The sequence below is a fragment of the Nicotiana tabacum genome, chromosome 17, assembly GCF_000715075.1.
Source record: "Nicotiana tabacum cultivar K326 chromosome 17, ASM71507v2, whole genome shotgun sequence".
NCBI lineage: Eukaryota > Viridiplantae > Streptophyta > Magnoliopsida > Solanales > Solanaceae > Nicotiana > Nicotiana tabacum.
Window position 1 is genome coordinate 67,948,200 of NC_134096.1, and position 20,344 is coordinate 67,968,543.

Consider the following 20,344-nt stretch of genomic DNA (forward strand, 5'->3'; position numbering starts at 1 on the left):
ATTTTATGTTCAATTTTGTTATGTCTCAAAAATAGATTGGGATTGCTAGAATTTTTGGAACGTTGTATTAATTTAAGGAAAGCTCAAAGCGAGGTATGTTGGCTAAACTTCTATCCTAGAATTGATTCCCATGAGGTTCTTGTAAGTCTCGAGTTATTCATTATAAATTAACTATTCCGAATAAGCCTTGTGTTGAAAGGTATATGTTCAAAATGTGTTTCAGATGCTCTTATTATATGATGTTATCTTTCGGGAATGTGTTCAAAGCATGAGTTGGGTACAAAAATGTTATGACTCCAAGTAGTGTTTCAAGTGAAGGCTATTATACCAAATTGTGTAAGAAGTCTCAATATGCATAAGACTCTTAATTGCTCATAGGTGTACTAACAGTCGTGATTAGGGATTCCTTGTTGTCGATAATCTATAAAGATGCTTGAAAGTGAAAGTAGTGAGTTGGGGATATAAAGTGTGAACACCGTGCCAAGAATGAAAGTTATACTTGTGGCCAATAGCGCCAATGAAATGAAATGACGTATTAAATGAGCCTTGATTCAACTATTCTAAATTGACTCCGAAAATAGAATCATCCAAAAGCTTATGTACTCAAGTTATATCCAAATGTGGTTGTTCTAACTAATGCTATGCTTGGTAGGTATTTCCAATATGTTTTGAGTTCTTACATATTCATGAGTTGAGATTGTGTATTGCCCTTTTTGTGGAAAGGTATTTCAAGAGTATTCTATATGATGATGTTTATGATGATATTCCTTGAAAGTAAAGAAATGAAAGTGTGAAATATAATATATGGCCACAGTGCCATGAATGAAGAATAATATGTATGGCCAAGGGAGCCAATGAAATAATGATATTGTAAGTAGTTGAAAGTAATTGTGAAGTTATATATGGTGTGAAAGGTTATGAGATGAACGTATTTGTACTTATGTTTCCAATGTGTTATAAGCTCCTACACCCTCATGAGGAGAGTCTATGGTGTTCCTAAATATTTAAATGTTCTTGATATCCTATGATCACCCATGAAAAGTACAAGTAAGTGATGGTATGAACATGAAATGTAGTCGTTTGCCAAAATGAGAATTATGAGGTGTTGTATGTTCCAATGGTTCCAAATATAGATGTATGCTTCTAAAATAATGTATGTAAATGACTTTGATTGTTAAATCCACAAGAGTCATGAACCTAGTTAGTGACCTCAAGATGTCAAGGGAGTGAATAATGAGATGGAAGGGAGATGTCCTATGTTAAATGATGATGAACCTTAAGAAAAGAAATTGGACTCATGTACCATTTAAATCGACTTATTGATTTACCATGCATATGCTAATGTAATGAGTTGTGCTTCTCTATGATGAGCATGAACATGAAGTATTCCAATGATATGGGAAATTACGACCTTAAATGTAATGACAAACTATGTCGCTTTGAGATATATATGTTATCGTGGTATTGTGATACACCTCCACCTGCATATATTGGGGTGAGGTGGCAGGGCCACTTTGTGTAGAGATTGTGGTATTGTGATACACCTCCACCCGCATATATTGGGGTGAGACGGCAATGCTGCTTTATGTAGAAATTGCGATATTGTAATACACCTCCACCCACATATATTGGGGTGAGGCGGCAGGGCCGCTTTGTGTAGAGATTGTGGTATTGTGATACACCTCCACCCGTATATATTGGGGTGAGGCGGTAGGTCCTTTTTGTGTAGAGATTATGGCGTTGTGATATACTTCCACCTGCATATATTGGGGTGAAGCGACAGAATCGCTTTGTATAGAGATCGTGGTATAGTGATACACCTCCACCCGCATATGTTGGGGTGAGGCGGTAGGGCCGCTTTGTGTGAAGGTGGTTATAGAGGATTCCCGACTTAATATCTATAAATTTTAATGGAATCTCTTAATAAATTTGCTTGACGTTAACGGCTATTTAATCCATTTTACTGTTACCATGATTCATCATATTCATGTTGTATTTCCAAGCCCTTGAATAGGTGTATTGTGTAAGTAAACACTATGAACAGTCTATGAAACACACATGTGTATTGTATAGGTGATACTGTGAATGGTCTATGAAACATACAGGTGTATTGTATAGGTGATACTGTGAACGGTCTATGAAACATACAGGTGTATTGTATAGGTGATACTGTGAATGGACTATGAGACACATAAGTGTATAATATGATATGTGAACACTAAGGACGGTCTATGAAATATATATGTGTAAAAAAGAAAGGAAGGTGCCACTTTCATTGGCCTTGTTTGTACATGTTGTTACAATTACATTATATTATGTATTCCACTTATAGTTCATATGACTCGATTGATCCTAAAAGAAGTTTGGAATGATGCAAGTATAATAAGACTTGAAATGATATTCATCCCCATGTTTCATAGTTTCTGGATGTACTTTATTTGCCTTTTATTTGAGTTACCGTATTTTCATATATTGTTTTGACTACCTTACACACGAGTACTATTCCACATGTACTCATGACAGCCTTACATGCAGGTATACTTCTATAGGATGATATGGTAGGTATACTTCTACATGATGATATGGATCTTTGATAGGGATTTTCTTCACTACTCAACTTATGGTGAGGCCACTATAGTTCTAGTGGGTGTTTGGGTCTAGTTCATTTTATATATTTAGGTATCTATTGTCAAAGAAGCTCCATGTACACTGTGGGTCATGTAATTAAAGATTTGAGTTTTGTCATGTATTTATGTTCACAATATTTACAACTATTTATAAAGTTGTGTAACCATCATGAGAAAGAATTTATGGGCCATTGAGCCAAATATATTCAATATGAAAGTCAAGATCTAATTATGTTAGGGTAAATCATGCTTGAGTAATGATGAGAGGTTAATGTAAATTAGGCTTGCTCGACTGGGTTTACTCGATTGGGCACCGGTCGCGCTCCCTGAGTTCGGGGCGTGACAGTTCCGATATCAACTCTCAAAACACCAAAGGAACCGAATTCTAGTTCCGACCCAGAGGCCAAATAGCAATCAGCGATACCGGTTGCGATCCAACCAGACAAGCAAAAGACTTATGAAGACGCTGATTACGGGGTTCCCTGATCTTTTATAATAACCAATGACTCTGATGCAACCAAATCGATGGTCGAAGAGCTGGAACAGGTTATATTAATCGAGCATTTTCCCGATCGAAAGGTATACCTGGGCACGGGACTAACTCTCGAGCTCAGGAAATTTTTTATTCAATTTCTTATAGATAACATATATTATTTTAGTTGGTCCCATGTTGATATGACATGGATCCCACCAGAGATAACTACTCACAAGCTAAGCCTGGATCCGAAAATCAATCTGGTCAAGCAGAAGAGGAGACCCCAGTCCGAAATAAAACATGCATTCATCAAGGACGAGGTATCTAAACTCCTTAAAATAGGGTCCATTCAGAAGGTTAAATACCCGTAATGGTTAGCAAACGTAGTGTTAGTCCCTAAAATAGGAGACAAATTAAGATTGTGCGTAGATTATAAGGATTTGAACAAAGCATGTCCCAAGGACTCTTTCCCTTTGCCAAGCATTGATCGCATGATCGATGCCACGTCCGACCATGAGATCCTCAGTTTTCTCGATGCATATTCCGGGTATAATCAAATACAGATGAACCCGAATGACCTGGAAAAAACTTCCTTCATCACTAAATACGGCACATACTGCTATAATGTAATGCCATTCGGATTAAAAAATGCCGGTGCCACCTATCAACATCTTATAAATCGAATGTTCGAAGAAAAGATAGGAAAAATGATAGAAGTTTACATTGATGATATGTTGGTTAAGTCCCTGCGAGCAGAGGACCATTTAAAACATTTGCAGGAAACCTTCAATATACTAAAAACGTACAATATGAAGTTGAACCCAAAAAAGTGTGCATTCGGAGTCAAATCAAGAAAATTCCTTAGGTTCATGGTATCCAACCGAGGGATCGAGATCAACCCCAACAAAATCAAAGCCATTGAATACATCACGGTCATAGACAACATAAAGGTCGTGCAAAGGCTAACAAGGCGCATAACTGCCATGGGTCGATTTATCTCAAGGTCGTCCGATAAAAGCCATTGATTCTTTGCATTGTTGAAAAAGAGGAATAGCTTCTCATGGACTCCAGAATGTTAACAGGCTCTGGACGAGCTCAAGAGATACTTATCAAACTCACCACTGCTTCACACACCAAGAACAAAAGAATAACTGTACTTGTACCTAACAGTCTCGGAGGTAGCGGTAAGTGGAGTATTGGTTCGAGAAGAGCAAGGTACGCAATTTCCAATTTATTATGTTAGAAGAACCTTAGGTGAGGCCGAAACTAGGTACCCTCACCTAGAGAAACTGGTGCTCGCTTTGCTAAGTGCTTCTAGGAAGCTAAAACCATATTTTTAATGTCACCCCATATGTGTCGTAACTACTTATCCGTTAAGGAACATTATGCATAAGCCCGAACTCTCGGGTCGATTATCCAAGTGGGCAGTGGAAGTGAGTGGGTATGATATTGAGTACCGACCTCGAACCGCCATTAAGTCCTAAATTTTGGTAGACTTTGTGGCCGATTTCACGCCGGCCCTGATACCCAAGGCCGAAAGAGAGTTATTGGTTAACTTAGGAACTTCTTCGGGAATCTGACCCTCTTTACGGATGGTGCTTCGAACGCAAAAGGGTCCGGACTTGGTATCGTACTAAAACCGCCAACAGGTAATATAATTAGACAATCTATTAAGACTGTGAAATTGACTAACGATGAGGCTGAATATGAGGCCATGATTGCAGGTCTCAAACTAGCCAAAAGTTTGGTGGCAGAGGTGATCGAAGCTAAGTGTGACTCCCTCCTTGTGGTAAACCAAGTTAATGGAACATTCGAGGTCATGGAAGAACGAATGTAGAGATACTGTAACAACCCGACCGGTCGTTTTGAGTATTATAACCCCGTTCTCCCATTTACTGCTCAATTTATGCTTTACGATTATTTTATGACTTACCAGGTTAGTTGGTTCGGGTCTGGAAGAATTTCGAAGTGAAATGAGACACTTAGTCTCATAATTAAAAACTTAAGTTGGAAAAGTTGACCGGATGCTGACTTATGTGTAAACGACCTCAGATTTGAATTATGATGATTCCAATAGCTCTGTATGGTGATTTTGTACTTAGGAGCGTATCCGAAAAATTATTTGGAAGTCCGTAGTGGAATTAGGCTTAAAATGGCGAAAGTTGAATTTTTGGGAAGTTTGATCGGGGAGTTGAATTTTTGATATCGGGGTCGGAATTCGATTCTGAAAATTGGAATAGTTCTGTTATGTCATTTATGACTTGTGAGCAAAAATTTGAGGTCAATCGGACTTGATATGATAGGTTTTGCATCGAATGTAGACGTTGAAAAATCTTAGTTTTATTAAGCTTGAATTGTGGTATGATTCGTGATTTTAGCATTGTTTGATGTGATTTGAGGTTTCAACTAAGTTCATATAATTTTTTAGGACTTGTTGGTGTATTTGGTTGAGGTCTCGGGGGCCTCAGGCGAGTTTCAGATGGTTAACAGATCAAATCTTGGACTTAGAACAATTGGAACTTGCTGCTGCCTACTGATGCAATCACACCTGCGAAAATTGGCTCACAGGTGCGAGCTCGCAGTTGCGAGGAGTGAAGCACAAAAGCGGCCAGGCGTTGGGGTGGATAGTAGTTGCAGGTGCAAAACTTTTTCCGCACATGCGTGAGCATGCGCGATGAGGGCTTCGCAGAAGCGCACCAGCAGGTGCGGAGATGTTGAGCGCAGGTGCGGAGATGTTGAGCGCATGCACGGAGTGGGGGAAGCCAAGTGGTTTCCTCAGAAGTAGGAAAGGCACCGCAAAAGTGGATGCGCAGGTGCAAGCGCAGGCTCCGCTGGTGCGGAAATGCCTAGGTAGTGTTCAAAAATGAGTGTTCCGGGATTTTTCTCATTTTTGACATTTCAAGCGCAATTTTGGGCAATATTTCGAGAGAAATCACGGGAAATCTTGAGGTAAGTCACTTGTGATCATTGTTAGTCAATAATATTGGATTATCATTGAGTATTTCGACTAGATTACATGTTTTTGAATTGAAAATAGAGGATTTTGGGCCTAGGGATTGTAAAATAAGAATTTGAGATTTAGAGGTCGAGTTGATGTCGGAATTTGATAAAATTTGTATGGTTGGACTCGTGGTTGAATGGACATTCATATTTTGTAACTTTTGTTAGGTTCCGAGATGTGGGTCCCACGGGTGATTTTTGAGTTAAATTTCGGATTTTGTTGGAAAATTAGTATTTTCATATGGAATTAATTCCAATAATTTGTATTGACTAAATCGAATTAATTAAGACTAGATACGAGACTTTCAGAGACCAATTCGCGAGGCAAGGACATAGCGGAGTAAGAAATTACACGGTTTGAGGTAAGTAATACTTCTAAACTTGGTTCTGAGGGTATGAATCCCTGAATTTCGTATTGTATGAATTGTTTGGAGGTGACGCGTATGCTAGGTGACGGGAGTGTGAGCGTGCATCATAAAAATTGTGACGTAATTGATTCAGTGGAGTTTCATAATTAAATAAATATCAATATCCGCATATCCTCCATGTGTTAGAGAAATTGAGCTAAGACTCATATTAAAGATCATGTTTAGGCTACACGCCGATATATTTTGGGACACACATGGGTCGTATTGTTGTTGAATTATTTGTTTAAAATTACAAATTTTGAACTCAGTCACATCTATCACTTGCATATCATATCTTAGTCTCTGTTGTCATTCATTGATACTTCATATCATTATGTCGGGTTGATTTTTTATGTCATTGAGAGCTCGAGAGACTGGAGATTCTGAGTGATAGTTATGTTTATTTATTTATGCCTGGATCTGGCTATTATAGCGCTTGGGCTGAAGGAGCCCCTCCAGAGTCTGCACCCCCCACAGTGAGCGCAGTTGATATATATATATATATATATATATATATATATATATATATATATATATCTTTCCTAGGCATGGATCTTGCCTGAAACATTTATATTGAGGGATGGATCTTCCCTGGGCATGGATCTTTCCCGAAGCATTTATATTGAGGGATGGATTTTCCCTGGACATGGATCTTGTCCATATCATTTACATTTGGGGAATAAATTACCCCAGGGCTGGATTGGCCTTATACAGTATTAAGTGACTGGCTGTCAGTTGATGGATATACATATATATTTGGGATGGATCTTCCCTGGGTTGGATTGGCCATATACAGTACTGAGTGATTGAGTATCTTTAGATTGTGAGTACACAGAGTTTTTACTAAGGTACATCACATACATTATGTACATTGGCATGTTGATACATAGATGTCAAACTCCTCATATTGTTCAGAATAGATCTATTTTATTTGTACTAAGAGTCATTGTTGAACTTGAAAGCATGCCTACATTTATGTATTATTATTTCTATACTGGACTGTACTTGCTGAGCACGTCACTACTTTCAACCCAAAGGTTAGTCTTGTTACTTATTGAGTTGATTGTACTCATATTACACTCTGCACCTCGTGTGCAGATCGAAGTACTCTCGGATACGGCGGTGTCACGACCCAAAATCCCGTCACACGCGTCGTGATGGCACTTAGTTTCTAAGACTAGGTAAGCCGATTTTATAACAATTCAAGCTATTTTTTTTTTACCAACTACGGAAATAATTACAAATATAACAACCTCCCAAGACTGGTAATACTGAGTCACGAACTCTAACTGAATACATGAAATTATCTCAAGGATCGAATACTCAATACTGTTTGAATAATAAATAACATTACAATAAAAGGGAAAGACTCCAAGAAACTGCGACGACCAAGCAGCTCTACCTTGAATCCTTGCGATCCCACTCTAACTCTGTTCAAGTCCAATATCTTCAATACCCGGCTCTGCACAAAAATGTGTAGAAGTGTAGTCGGTACCCAGTAAGTATCAAGACTAACCTCAGTGGAGTAGAGACGAGGTACAGTCAAGACACTCACTAGTCTAATAACCTGTGCAAAATAGTATACAAAATAATAGGAAACAAATAACAATAAAGGCAACACAAATCAACCAGTGATATTCCCGGCATGGCAACAAGAACACTATTAATATTGCTCAAGAATTAATAAATACAAGTACACCCAATTAAATCAAGTTATTCAAATAAATATCTTTCACATATAATTCTTCCAAATAACTCTCTTTCAAATATAATTTCCTCAAATAAATATCTTTCAAATATAATTTCCTCAAATAAATATCTTTCAAATATAATTTCCTCAAATAAATATCTTTCACATACAATTCCTTAAATATTACTTTTGAATAAAAATCCTTCCAAATAATATTTTGAATATAATACTTTCAATTAAAAGTTACCATGCGACACCTCATTTCATAATCATAAAAATACGGGTCTCAGCCCTTTTCATATTTTCACGGCACTTCGTGCATATAATTAAATCATCATATTTTTCCTGCACCTTGTGCCCATTTTTCATATCACATTTGCACGGACAGTTCACGTGCCAATAATAAAACCTTCATATTTACCCGGGCACTTCGTGCCCACATTTCATATCTCAACTGCCCGGATAATTCACGTGTCAATATCATCATTATTTACTCACGGCACCTCGTGCCCACATTTCTTTTCATAATCCGCATGGCAATAGCCACATGCTCCCAATTTCAATATAAATCAGACTATTATCAATTTACCAACAACAAGACAAATTGCACAAGGTATAAAAATAAACACAAGAAAAATCACAACATCACATAAAGTCACTAATGCAACCACTCCACATCATCATATATCATCCCTCAGAATAGCTACCCTTATCTCTCTTATAGCCACCCTTATCACTTCTATAATAGCCTCCCTTATCCCTCTGCCCTGACAATATCAATAGCCACTCTTATCGCTCTTATAACCACCCTTATCTGTCCTATATCCACCCTTATCTGTCCTATAGCCACCCTTATCGCTCCGCCCAGAAAATATCCCAACACACATAACAACAGTGAAATGCCACCCTTATACCCACATAATATCAACAGTGAAATGTCACCCTTATATCCACAAAATAATAACTCAACAATTTACACAGAATATTATCACGGTAACATAACAAAAATTAATTCATAACACAATTTGCATAATGGCCACAACCAATTCTAAAGATATAACAAATCAATTAATTTCATAACAAATAGCCGAAGGCTCCACACAATGTGTATCAGACCTAAAAAACAATCAACAGAGATAGAAATTACTCAGCATAGGGCAACGCCTTCATTAATCCAAATTCTCAATAATTATATAAACACCTCTTCTTAAGCTCAGTTAATTTATTATTTGCAAAGAAAAAATCCATAATGAAATTAAATTCCAAGAAATATCAAACCATCAAACTCACGGATTTCACATAAATATACAAGTAACATTCACATCAAATCGTCATATAAAAATAAATTCAATAAATATGAATTGAGGTATGGCAAATAGATGATTAAATAAATGCCAACAATTATCCAATTTACTACACAATATGCACAAGACTTTAACTCGGTAAATTTTTCACATATAAGCCCGAGTACGTACTCGTCACCTCGCGTACACGGCTTTTCACATTTCACAAATGGCACATAAGACTCGATGCCTAAGGGGTAATTCCCCACTCAAGGTTAGGCAAGATATTTACCTTTTTGAACTTAGGCCGATATTCCAAAATAGCTTTCTCACGTGAATTGAACTCCGGACGGCTCCAATCTTTCTTGAGCCTTCCTTACCTTACTACGAGGTTCCAGAAATCTTAGAAACTTCAATCTATTTAGAAACATAACAAAAGTGAACCATAATTAGGAAGGTTTTCATGGTTTCAGCTCATTTGAGCGTTTTATCAAACACTAGGTGTGCAAATTTGGTTACAAGATTCTTCTACAAGATTTCCTTCATTCCACGACTCAATATTCATTTATTTGATCTCAACAATCTTCCCACAAACCTTATTGGTACAAGCATATATACATAATACTCTTACACCCAAGAATCATACTCCCAATCACCAATCTTTTACCCCAAACTCGAAATTTGAAGACTAGGGGTTGAATCTTACCTCTTAGATGGAGATCTTATGATTAGCTTCCTTGATTCTTGAAGATTGGATGATTAGAATGTTAGGTTCCCTCCTTCTCTCTCTAAAATGCTCTTACCTCTCTCTAAAACCCTCATAAAAGCACCCCAAAATAAGCCCCAAAGGCTATTTATTAAAACAGGGTTGGGTTATGAAAATAGAAAAATTAACCTTCCGAAATCAGGTCCACGGTCGCATAATGGACCGCAGAATGGGTATGCGGGCCGCACAATGGTCGCAAAAATTGGTGCCCAGAATTGGGCTGTTCTGGTCCATTCTGCGACCAGTTTGCGGTCGCAAAAGCAGTTTTGCAATCGCATAACTATTCTGCAATCGCAAAATTGGTCGCAGAATCGCATTTTACCAGCCTTTGGCAATTTGGTCATAACTTCTTGTAGATATGTCCAAATGATAAACGGTTTAAAGCGTTAGAAACTAGACTCAAAGATATTTCATTTGATAGGTAATATGCTATATAACACTTTGTATCATGAGAGTTATGCTCATTTGAAGTTAAGTCTTGTGTAAACTCACTTGAAACTTTAGCCTATTATGAAATTTTCAACTTTTACATTCGATGCCGAAACCTATCGAATCAAGTCCGATTGAACTCAAATTTTGCACACAAGTCATAAAAGACATAACATACCTATTCCAATTTCCAGAATCATATTCCGGCCTTGTTATCAAAAATTCAACCTTCAATCGAACTTTCCAAAAATCATCTATTTTTCAACTTTCGCCAAAATGCATCTAATTGTCCAACGGACTTCCAAATCCAAATCTGGACATACGCCTAAGTCCGAAATCACCATATGAGTTATTGACATCATCGAAATTCAATTCCGGGGTCGTTTGCTCAAAAGTCCACTCTCCGTTCAACTCTTTCCATTTAAGCTTCTAAATAAGAATTGTTCTTTCAATTTATTTTCGAATCTTCCGAAAATCAAACTCGACCACACCCGCGGGTCATAATACATATTACGAAGCTGCTAGAGACCTTAAGTCACAGAACGTGAAGTTAATTCTTAAAATGACAAGTCGGATCGTTGCATTCTCCACCTCTTAAACATACGTTCGTCCTCGAACGTGCCAAGAATCTTTCTGAGGACATTAAATTATTGAGTGTATTCTTACACATATACTCATGGGAGATTGTACGTTCCGCAATTTAATATGGGTCCGACAACACCATCTCAGTTGAAATTATTTCTTTTATCCATACTTATAAACTTTAAAACCAATTTCTTACACTCCAAACATTTTCAAAATGCTTGATTTTCACACCTGGCTATATCAACTCGTGCCTATGCACACATCAACTTTCTTGATAGTGTTAAAGTAATTCAAAATTTTTCCGGGATGTTGCATTCTCCCCCACTTAGGATCATTATCCCTTGAATGAGAAGTAGAGTCCGCCCTCAAATACATAACATAACTTATCTCTTCTTTCGCACGTCTCAATCCCCCAAATTTTACTAACTCCCAAATTTTTCAGAAATTTCGGCAGAGTCTCCCCTGTAATTGGGCCTATCCACCTGCCAGAGCAACACCAAAACAACTCCTAACAACACATCCGCAGCCCAACAAAGCACCACAATGTATATATCAATAACACTAGTCTCAGCATTACAAACACTGCATTATCATAATGATATATGGACATGAAACACATTATATGTATGCCCATAACCACATCTTTGGTCTTAATAGTTGTTCATAATCGATTACAACATCGCCAATTAACCTCATGTCAACAAAATTCTAATTCCAACCCTCCACTTTACTAACAACGAGACACGAGGCATGAATACCTCATAATTATTTACCCAAATTAACGAGTCATATTTTTATGCCACCTAGGCACTCACCTCGTAAGCTAAAAATCCATAATTACAACACGAATTTGGCAAATTATGCACAGAGAAATTCATACAGGAATTTTTAAATAAGCCTAACAGGTATGACTCCCTATAAGTACTATAGTACAAATTTAATTTCACAAGGGAGAATTTAAACACATAAATTTTCATCACAAGGATCTCGTCCTTATATAACTTCCACCGCGGCTCGTAGCCCCGTTTAAACATATCCAATCATATTAAAATGCGAGGATCTCGTCCTCAGTTATGAATCACAAGTAATATGCACATCATGCCAATCGAAACATTCCATTTTCTTCGTTTAAATAATTTCCATTAAACAAAATCACAACACATAATGAACCCACATACCGGTAGGGCATATAATTCACAATTGAAATCAATTATCCGAAAAATACATCAAACTCACCGAAATGATTAACAAAAGTCACTTTTAGCCTCACAACTATTTTTAGTGACCAACACATAATGATAGACATAACTATCTCCATATAATCTCCCAACAAGAGTATTCACATAAGTAGATTTCAGGATTACGAAGCTTACTCATGAGTGGAGCATATTAGGAGGACTTGCCTCGATACTCAGAACCGAATCAAGTTAAGGAAATTGTTACTTTATAATAACTCGAGATCGTACTTATAACGACACCATCTGGTGTAGCGACCTCAACCATACCATAGCAAATATATCAATGGGTTGGGCCTCCACCTCTTGGGCGCCCTCTTCCTGCCTGTCCTCCACCCTTAACTGGTAGTGTAGGTAGATTAGTAACTGTAATGGAGTCTGTGGCCTGAGTGTTCTGATGAAATAGGTTTCTCCCAAGTCTGGGAAAATTTCTCATGATGTGCCTAGTATTACCACACTCATAACAATCCCTCTGTGGGTTCGGCTGCTCATACTGAGTCTATGCCAGATAACTAGAATAACCATTATAAGAACCCCGTGCCGGTGGTGCATTAAAAGAACTTACTGGAACATCCCGAGTATTCTGAAATTGTTTCCATGACCCCGCTGATACCGAAATGTAGAATTATTAAGGACGCGAGAATACAAATCTCAGCTCTCAATCAAATACAAGTTTAAGAGAACCTTTCAATACCACATAAATACATCTAAGGTCAAAACTGATATAACACATGACCCCGCAATCTGATCGTTGATAGTGGACTCCCCTCACTTGGCGTGAAGCCATAGGACACATTCTGATGATCCACAATACTAACCTCCATCGCTCGTACGACTCCGGTCATAAGACATCTCAAACCATTTATTTGGCGCATGTCATCCTCGTGACAGTTAAACTCGCTTCCTCTAGTGTCTTGGTTGCTAGTATGTACCCTTCGCTAAATAGAAGTCTCATACGACTCACATAGTCTTTAATACCACCAACTATCTTCAGATCTATATCCACCTAATGACCCTACCACGATTGTGACGATTAGGCAACTAATTAAACCTTCTTAAGATCGTACTTATCAACCAGGTGTCAGAACCTGCTGCACCCCCATGTGCACAACTGAATGATCTCTCAATACTTCTGCATCCTCGATATGGACGACACGTGGTAACAATGGTTGAGCAACCCTAGCTACCTTATAACCCCTCTGTAGTATCACGAACCATTGGTGCATAGTTGATACCGAGTGTGCAATTTTATACACGAGTGGATGCAAAGGAACATAAGATATATGCTTCAAGCTGAATAAATGTCGCACGATAAGGAATGAAAGAAGTAGAAATTTTCCTACTAGCTCTATAGGCTATCGAAGATAAGTACAGACGTCTCCGTACCGATCCGCAAGACTCTACTAAACTTGTTCGTGACTCGTAGAACCTATGAACCTAGAGCTCTGATACCAACTTGTGACGACCCAAAATCCCGCCACAGGCGTCGTGATGGCACTTAGTCTCTAAGACTAGGTAAGCCGATTTTATAACAATTCAAGCCACCAACAACGGAAATAATTATAAATATAACAACCTCCCAAGACTGGTAATACTGAGTCACAAACTCTAACTGAATACATGAAAAGATATCAAGGATCGAATACTCAATACTGTTTGAATAATAAATAACATTACAATAAAAGGGAAAGACTCCAAGGAACTGCGACGACCAAGCAGCTCTACCTTGAATCCTTGCGATCCCACTCTAACTCTGTTCAAGTCCGATATCTCTAATACCCGGCTCTGCACAAAAATGTGCAGAAGTGTAGTCGGTACCCAATAAGTATCAAGACTAACCTCAGTGGAGTAGAGACGAGGTACAGTCAAGACACTCACTAGTCTAATAACCTGTGCAATATAGTATACAAAATAATAGGAAATAAATAACAATAAGGGCAACACAAATCAACCAGTGATATTCCCGGCATGGCAACAAGAACACTATTAATACTGCTCAAGAATTAATAAATACAAGTACACCCAATTAAATCAAGTTCTTCAAATAAATATCTTTCACATATAATTCTTCCAAATAACTCTCTTTCAAATATAATTCTTTCAATAAATCTTTTTCAAATATAATTTTCTCAAATAAATATCTTCCACATACAATTCCTTCAAATACTACTTTTTGAATAAGAATCCTTCCAAATAATATTTTGAATATAATTCTTTCAATTAAAAGTCATCATGTGACATCTCATTTCATAATCATCAAAATACGGGTCTCAACACTTTTCATATTTTCACGGCACTTCGTGCCCATAATTAAATCATCATATTTTTCCGGCACCTCGTGCCCATTTTTCATATCACATATACACGGACAGTTCACGTGCCAATAATAAAACCATCATATTTTTCCGGCACTTCGTGCCCACGTTTTATATCTCAACTGCACGGACAATTCACGTGCCAATATCATCATTATTTACTCACGGCACCTCGTGCCCACATTTCTTTTCATAATCCGCCTGGCAATAGCCACATGCTCCCAATTTCAACATAAATCACACTATTATCAATTTACCAACAACAAGACAAATTGCACAAGGTATAAAAATAAACAGAAGGTAAATCACAACATCACATAAAGTCACCAATGCAACCACTCCACATCATCACATATCATCCCTCACAATAGCCACCCTTATCTCTCCTATAGCTACCCTTATCACTTCTATAATAGCCTACCTTATCCCTCCGCCATGACAATATCAATAGCCACCCTTATCGCTCCTATAACTACCCTTATCTATCCTATATCCACCCTTATCGCTCCGCCCAGACAATATCCCAACACACATAACAACAGTGAAATGCCACCCTTATACCCACATAATATCAACAGTGAAATGTCACCCTTATATCCTCAAAATAATAACTCAATAATTTATACAGAATATTATCACGGTAACATAACAAAAATCAATTCATAACACAATTTTTCCAATGGCCACAACCAATTCCAAAGATATAACAAATCAATTAATTTCACAACAAATAGCCGAAGGCTCCACACAATGTGTATAAGACCTCAAAAACAATCAACAAAGATAGAAATTATTCAGCATAGGGCAACGCCCTCATTAATCCAAATTCTCAATAATTATATAAACACCACTTCTTAAGCTCATTTAATTTATTATTTGCAAAGAAAAAATCCATAAAATTAAATTCTAAAAAATATCAAACCATCAAACTCACGGAATTCACATAAATATACAAGTAACATTCACATCAAATCGTCATATAAAAACAAATTCAATAAATGCGAATTGAGGTTCGGCAAATAGATGATTAAATAAATGCCAACAATTATCCAATTTGCTACACAATATGCCCAAGACTTTAACTCGGTAAATTTTTCACATATAAGCCCGAATACGTACTCGTCACCTCGAATACACGATTTTTTACATTTCACAAATGGCACATAAGACTCGATGCCTAAGAGGTAATTCCCCACTCAAGGTTAGGCAAGATATTTACCTTTTTGAACTTAGGCCGATATTCCAAAATAACTTTCTCACGTGACGGCTCCAATCTTTCTTGAGCCTTCCTTACCTTACTACGAGGTTCCGAAAATCCTAGCAACTTCAATCTATTTAGAAACATAACAAAAGTGGACCATAATTAGGAAGATTTTCATGGTTTCAACTGATATGAGCATTTTATCAAACACTAGGTGTGCAAATTTGGTTACAAGGTTCTTCTACAAAATTTCCTTCATTCCACAATCCAATATTTACTTATTTGATCTCAACAATCTTCCTACAAACCTTATTGGTACAAGCATATATACATAATACTCTTACACCCAAGAATCATAATCCCAATCACCAATCCTTTACCCCAAACTCGAAATTTAAAGACTAGGGGTTGAATCTTACCTCTTAGATGGAGATCTTGTGATTAGCTTCCTTGATTCTTGAAGATTGGATGATTAGAATGTTAGATTCCCTCCTTCCCTCTCTAAAATGATCTTACCTCTCTCTAAAACCCTCAGAAAAATACACCAAAATAATCCCCAAAGGCTATTTATTAAAATGGGATCGGGTTATGAAAATAGAAAAATTAACCCTCCAAAAGTAGGTCTGCGGTCGCATAATGGACCGCACAATGGGTATGCGGGCCGCACAATGGTCGCAAAAATCAGTGCCCAGAACTGGGCTGTTCTGGTCTATTCTGTGACCAGTTTGCGGTCGCAGAGCAGTTTCACGATCGCATAACTCTTCTGCGATCGCAGAATTGGTCGCAGAATCGCATTTTCCTAGCCTTTGGTAATTTGGCCATAACTTCTTGTAGAAATGTCCAAATGATGAAGGGTTTGAAGCGTTAGAAACTAGACTCAAAGATATTTCACCATATAACACTTCGTATCATGAGATTTATGCTCATTTGAATTTAGGTCTTATGCGAACGCACTTGAAACTTTAGTCTATTATGAAATTTCCAACTTTAACATTCGATGCCGAAACCTATCGAATCAAGTCCGATTGACCTCAAATTTTGCAAACAATTCATAAATGACATAACATACCTATTCCAATTTCTAAAATTAGATTCTGACCTCATTATCAAAAATTCAACCTTCGATCGAACTTTCCAAAAATTGTCTATTTTTCAACTTTCGCCAAAATGCATCGAATTGTCCTACGGACTTCCAAATCCAAATCTGGATATATGCCTAAGTTCGAAATCACCATATGAAGTTATTGACATCATCAAAATTCTATTCCGAGGTCGTTTGCTCAAAAGTCAACTCTCCGTTCAACTCTTTCCATTTAAACTTCTAAATAAGAATTGGTCTTTATTTCCAAATCTTCCGAAAATCAAACTCGACCACACCCGCGGGTCATAATACATATTAAGAAGATGTTAGAGACCTTAAGTTACAGAACAGGGCGTTAATTCTTAAAACGACAAGTCGGATCGTTACAGGCGGTTGCTAGATTTCAGAGTTTATTCTGTTGGAGACTATCAAGGTAGCTGCTTGGCGTCCGCAGACCTTGACTCCCTTCCTTTTTAGTTATTATACTGTTCTATATTTTCAGATAATGATTTTATCAGTCAGACTTTGTATTCATTTAGATGATAATGTACTCAGTGACACCTGATTTATGGAGGGTTTGTATCTGTAATTATGAGGTTTTCTGTTGAATTCAAGTATTATGTTTTCAAACTTAAAAGATATTGTGATGTATTGAGGTTGTTGGCTTGTCTAGTATTGAGATAGGTGCCATCACGACGAGTGACATTTGGGTCATGACAGATACTTAGACAAGTTACAGGTGACATTACATCGGTTCAAGAAATGAACTTTACAACATGTGCCTCGAGATCAAAATAGCGAGGCTGATGTCCTCGCTAACCTGGGATAGTCAATTGAAGACAACGAGTTTAACTCGGGTGACGTCGTACAACTTATGAAATCGGTGGTGGAAGAAAGTCACGCCGAGATCAACTTAATGAGCTTAACTTGGGACTGGAGGAACAAGTACGTAGAATATCTCAGGAACGGAAAGCTGCCCTCGGACCCTAAAGAATCAAGGGCCCTGCGTACAAAGGTAGCCCGATTTAGCCAATCCGAAGATGGAACCTTGTTCAAAAGATCATTCGATGGCCCACTTGCAATATGTCTAAGGCCGGGTGATACTGAGTACATTCTGAGGAAAATCCACGAAGGTACCTGTGGAAATCATTCGGGCACCAAATCATTGGTTCAAAAAATAATCAGGGCTGGGTATTACTGGATCTACATGGAAAAAGATGCAAAGGAATTCGTCCGAAAATGTGATGGATGTCAAAGATACGCTCCGATGATTCATCAACCCGGGGAGCTACTGCATTCAGTTTTGTCTCCATGGCCGTTCGTGAAGTGGGGGATGGATATCGTTGGCCCCTTCCATGGGCCCCTGGTAAGGCCCAATTTATATTATTTATGACTGACTACTTTTCTAAATGGGTAGAAGCCCATGCAAATGAGCAGGTCAGGGAGAAGGAAGTTATCGATTTCATTTGGGACCACATCATAAGCTGATTTGGGATACCAGCCGAGATTGTATGCGACAATAGGAAACAATTCATCGGAAGCAAAGTGACCAAATTCTTTGAAAACCATAAGATCAAAAGAATCCTATAAATACCTTATCGCCCTAGTGGGAATGGACAAGATGAATCTACCAACAAAACCATACTGCAAAGCCTAAAAAGAGGCTAATCGATGCCAAAGGAAAATGGAAGGAAATGCTACCCGAAATCCTATGGGCATACTGAACAACCTCGAAGTCCAGTATCGGGGCCACCCCATTTTCTTTGGTTTATGATACCGAAGCTTTAATACTGGAATATAACCCACTTAAAGCGATATTATTGCTAAGGTACGACTGCGATTCTTTCTCTTATTTTTTCCGGTTTGAGCTAACACTTGCAGGTAACCAACAAAGGATGACACGAAGTCCTAAGTCTGAAAGCGTGCGTTGCACTCTTTTTTCTTTGAACCGGTTTTGTCCCAAATGGGTTTTCTCGGTAAGGTTTTTAACGAGGCAACAAGTAAATTGTGCTAACTTAGAATTGAAGGCCGGTTACGAACCGGTAATAACAATCACAACAACATTTGGAGCAATATCCCTCAGATATCGACTTTAACAACAAAAGAAACTTCGTGATCGATGGGGCCCGATCAATAGGATTTATTGTAAGGGCCAAACGATCAACATGAACCGTGCCCACACTGATCGATCGAACCCTGGCACAAAACATGTATACATATACAATCATTGTGCACAAGAATAAAAAGAAGAAAACTTTTCTTGTTTTTGATATCACATTGTTTAAGGAATTCCTTCTTCCGGTCCACTAAGGGTATCGAGCCCAAGGGCCACATTAATCCGAGTTTGAAACATTCACTCAGGGATTTCCATTCAAGCCCTAGGGCCATATTAATCCAAGTTCGAAAAATTTACTCAGGGATTACTAATCGAGCCCAAGGGCCACATTAATCAGAGTTTGAAACATTCACTCAGGGATTACCAATCGAGCCTAAGGGCCACATTAATCTGAGTTCGAAACATTCACTCATGGATTACCAATCAAGCCCAAGGGCCATATTAATCCGAGTTCGAAACATTTACTCAGGGATTACCAATCTAGCCCTAGGGCCATATTAATCCGAGTTTGAAACATTCACTAAGGGATTACCAATCGAGCCCAAGGGGCCACATTAATCCGCATTTGAAACATTCACCCAGGGATTACTAATCGAACCCAAGGTCCATATTAATCCTAGTTCAAAACATTCACTTATGGATTACCAATCGAGCCCAAGGGCCACATTAATCCAAGTTCGAAACATTCACTCAGGGATTACTAATCGAGCCCAAGGGCCACCTAAATCCAAATTCTAACATTCACTTGGGGACTGTCGATCGAAAACAATCTCGGACGGTCCAAGATAAAGACCTATTAGGCAACGCTCGAATTTAAAAGGCTACGGTCATATTAACAAAACCTAGAACAATCTCAAACTAAAGGTATCAAGCCCAAGGGCCACCTAAATCCATGTTCGAATATTTATTTGGGGACTGCCGATCAAAAACAATCTCGTACGGTCCAAGCGAAAGACCTATTAGGCAACACTCGAATTTAAAAGGCTACGACCGTATTAACATGGCTCAAAGACGTCCGAAACCCATAACAAAAACAAGGCCTTCGAAAAAATTCTTCTTTATAACCATTTCTAAAAGCTGTCGCCGGCAAGCCTGTAAACCTAAGATATTTTGGGAAAATATTATCGGCAACAC